The sequence below is a fragment of the Lontra canadensis genome, unplaced genomic scaffold, assembly GCF_010015895.1.
Source record: "Lontra canadensis isolate GAN:19392208 unplaced genomic scaffold, GSC_riverotter_1.0 scaffold194, whole genome shotgun sequence".
NCBI lineage: Eukaryota > Metazoa > Chordata > Mammalia > Carnivora > Mustelidae > Lontra > Lontra canadensis.
In genome coordinates, this window is record NW_022631188.1 from 686,186 (window position 1) to 690,539 (window position 4,354).

The window sequence follows — 4,354 nt, forward strand, 5'->3', positions numbered from 1 at the left end:
CGCTGTGCGTCCTCGCGGGCTCCGCTGTGCGTCCTCGCGGGCTCCGCGGGCTTCGAGGCTCAGTTGTGCGTCCTCGCAGGCTCCGGTTCGACTGTGCGTCCTCGCGGGCTCCAGACTCAACTGTGCGTCCTCGCGGGCTCCGGGGGCTTCGAAGCTCGGTTGTGCGTCCTCTCGGGCTCTGGGCTCCACTGTGCGTCCTCGCGGGCTCCAGACTCGATTGTGCGTCCTCGGGGGCTCCGCCGGCTCCGCGGGGTCTGTGGCTCCCCTGTGCGTCTTCGCGGGCTCCGGGCTCGACTGTGCGTCCTGGAGGGCACTGCGGCTCGGCTGTCGGTGGAACTAACCTCGAACGAGGAGCTCTGGAGGAGCAGCATCACCCGCGCGGGTCGCGGAAGGACGCCTTCCCACGGCGCCACATACTCTTGGTGCCCAACGGAAAAGAGCCCATCCGCCGGTTGGCCGCGTGGCCTAATGGATAAGGCGTCTGATTCCGGATCAGAAGATTGAGGGTTCGAGTCCCTTCGTGGTCGCTGTTTTCCTCCCGCGCGAGTAAGGCGGGTACAACACCTCCAGCCCTCTGGGCAAGCTTTTCCTTCTCATTTAACAGGCGCACTCGGGCTGTTCACTGTGCGACACTTGCTTCACCAACGCACAGGGCACAAGTAGTAGGTGTGCCCTCAAGGCTCTTACTTTCTAGTAGACCCGACAGAGGACATCAAGGAAACCAACACAACGACTAAAATGCGTCGCAAGTCCTAGGAAGGAGATAAGCAATGGGGGAGATCAAGAATAAGAAGTGGTCTTAGGGCAGCGTGTTCCTGGCAGAAGGAAAAACTGCTAACTCGTGGACAACCTGGAGACGCCTGCTCTTCCCAAAGCTCGTATCACTGACCTTTTCTGAGGCGGGAGGAAGGGGGAAGGGTTCACTTAAAAAAAAAAAAAAAATCAGTGAAAAGGGAGTAAGGATGGGTTGAATTTCTAGGAACAAGATCCCTGACTAGGTCCCTGTGACTGTGCCTTTGCACATGGTTTGAAATCGGTGTTCTCCAGACTTTCATTAGGTACCATAAATACAACACTAACTCCGAAGCAGTGATCTCAGAGAGAAGCCTAAATACAGAAGCCACCAAAGGCTCTTACCCTACACTTAACTGTCCTCCCCAGCAACTACTATTAATTTAGTCATCATGGGTTCAGTCTTACCAAGAGTGCAAATGCCATGAATGGATCTGAACAACAGGGAGGTTCCTCAAAAAATTAAAAATAGTACCATTTTAAAAATGACCCAGTAGGACGCCTGGGTGGCTCAGTGGGTTAAGCCGCTGCCTTCGACTCAGGTCATGATCCCAGGGTCCTGGAATAGAGTCCCGCATCGGGTTCTCTGCTCAGCAGGGAGGCTGCTTCCCTCCCTCCCTCTCTCTGCCTGCCTCTCCGTCTACTTGTGATCTCTGTCTGTCAAATAAATAAGTATCTTTTTAAAAAATGACCCAGTAATTCCACTTCTGGGTATGTATCCAGAAGAAATGAAAGCAGTGTCTCAAAGATATATTTGCACACCCATGTTCAGAGCAACAGTATTCACAATAGTCAAGAGGAGAAAGAAACCCAGATGTCATTGGAAGGATAAATGGATAAACCAAATGTGGTACACACATACAATGGAATATTACTTTGTCTTAAAAAGGGAGGAAATCCTGTCACATGCTACACATGGATAAACCCTGAGCTTGCTATGTGAAGTGAAATAAGCCCGTCACAGAAACACAAGTACTGTATAATTCCTCTTATACAAAGTTTCTAAACTAGTCCAATTTGAAACAAAATAGAATGGTGGTTACCATTCGGTGGGGAAAAGGAGAATGGGGAATCTTTTAATGGGTATCTGGTGTCAATTTTGCAAGATAAAGAGTTCTGGTGATCTATTCCACAATATGGATATATGAAACACTACTTACCACACTTAAAAATGATTAAGATGGAAAATTTTATGGGTTTTTAAATCACAACTACAAATACACATAAATATACATTTTTTTAAAAAAATCATTTGGGGGCGCCTGGGTGGCTCAGTGGGTTAAGCCGCTGCCTTCAGCTCAGGTTATGATCTCAGGGTCCTGAGATCGAGCCCCATGTCGGGCTCTCTGCCCAGCAGGGAGCCTGCTTCCTCCTCTCTCTCTGCCTACTTGTGATCTCTCTCTGTCAAATAAATAAATAAAATCTTAAAAAAAATCATTTGGTCACAAACATATGGATTTGTTTCTGAACTCTAAGTTTTCAAATTTTAATTCCAGTATATTCCAGCAGTGTTGTATGAGTTTCCAGTGTACAGTGTAATGATCCAACAATTCCATGCATTACTCAGTGCCCACCGTGATAAGGGTACTCTTAATCCCCATTAACTATTTCCTCCATCCCTCCCCTCTGGTAACCACTAGTTTGCTCTCTATAGTTAAGAGTCTGTTTCTTGGTTTCTCTTTATCCCCCCTTTGTTCATTTCTTTTGTTTCTTAAATTCCATGTAAGTGAAATCATAATTCTCTTTCTCTGATTGACATATTTTGCTTAGCATTATACTCTCTAGAGCAAGTCTTGTTGCAAATGGCAAGATTTTGTTGTTTCTGATGACTGAGTGATATTCCATTGTATATATGTACCACGTCTTCTCCATTCATTCATTCGTCAATGGACATCTGGGCTCTTTCCATAATTTGGCTGTTGTAGATAATGCTGCAACAAACACAGGGTGCATATATACCTTTAAACTAGTGTTTTTGTATTTGGGGGGCAAATACCCAGTAGTGTGATTGTTGGGTCATAGTGTAGCTCTATTTTTAACGTCTTGAGGAACCTCCATACTGTTTTCCAGAGCGGCTGCATCAGTTTGCGTTCCCACCAACAGTGCATGAGGGTTCCTTTCCCTGCACATCCTCGCCAACACTTGTGCTTTCTTGAGCTGTTGATTTAAGCCGTACTGACAGGTGTGAGGTGACATCTCATTGCAGTTTTGATTTGCATTTCCCTGATGATGAGTGATGCTCTCTAAGCCATCTACATGTCTTCTCTGGAGAATGTTCAGGTCTTCTGCCCTTTTTAAATTGGATTATTTGTTTTCTGGTGGACTCCCAGTTCTTTTTTTTTTTTTTTTAAATCAGTACACTCATGGAAAGATTTAGCATTCTTTTTTTTTTAAGATTTTATTTATTTATTTGACAGACAGAGATCACAAGTTGGCAGAGAGGCAGGCAGAGAGAGAGGAGGAAGCAGGCTCCCCGCTGAGCAGAGAGCCCGACGCGGGGCTCAATCCCAGGACCCTGAGACCATGACCTGAGCGGAAGGCAGAGGATCCAACCCACTGAGCCACCCAGGTGCCCCATCCCAGTTCTTTTTTTTTTTTTTTTAAGATTTTGTTTTTTTGACAGAGATCACAAGCAGGCAGAGAGAGAGGAGGAAGCAGGCTCCCCACTGAGCAGAGAGCCCAATGCAGGGCTCAATCCCCAGGGCCCTGGGATCATGACCTGAGTGGAAGGCAGAGGCTTTAACCCACTGAGCCACCCAGGCTCCCCATGGACTCCCAGTTCTATCCCACTGGTCTGTCCGTCCTTCTGTCAGTACCACACAGCTTTGGTTACTGTAGCTCTTACGAAGCTCTGAAATCAGGAAGTGTGACTCTCCACATTTGTTCTTCTCTTTCAAGATTGCTTCAGCGATTCATATTGGAATTTAATATGAACTGGACGAATGGCTTTTTCTTCTCTGCAAAAAAAAAAAAAAAGAAAGAAAAAAGGTTTTTGGACTCTTGATGGGGATGTATTGATCTGTAGACCACTTTGGGTAGTACTAACACCTTAACAATATCTGTCTTCCTATTTAGGAACATGGATGTCCTTTCTGGGTCCTCTTTAATTTCTTTCAGGCACGTTTGATAGATTTCAGTGAACAAGTCCTTTGCCTCCTTGGCTGAATTCATTCCCAGGTATTTTATGCTTATGCTATTGTAATTGGGATTGCTTTCTTGATTTTCTTTGTGGATTGCTGTTCATTGCTGGTAGATAGAAACGGAACTGATTTATGTGATTGTCTTGTACGTGCAGCTTTGCTGGGTTCATTGTTAGCATTATACAAAGGACCTATGGGTTCTTTGGGATCATATACCTCTGTGAATAGAGACAGTATTATTATTTCCTTTCCAACTCAGGTGTCTTGGATTGCTTTTTCTTGTCTCCTTCTCTGGTTGGAACATTCAGTACAATGTGAATAGCATAGTGGTGAGAAAGGCATCCTGTCTCATTCCCAATCTTAGGGAGGAAGCTTTTCTATTCACCCAACATTTAGGACGATGTTCACTGTAGGTTTTTCGT

The 4,354-nt window shown here is 45.7% G+C and overlaps 1 non-coding gene across 1 annotated transcript; it reads left to right on the forward strand.

Moving 5' to 3' along the window:
• Positions 1 to 454: 454 nt before the first annotated feature.
• On the forward strand, positions 455 to 527 carry TRNAR-CCG. Its single transcript has one exon. It is a non-coding gene; the product is annotated as a tRNA-Arg (tRNA).
• Positions 528 to 4,354: the final 3,827 nt, after the last annotated feature.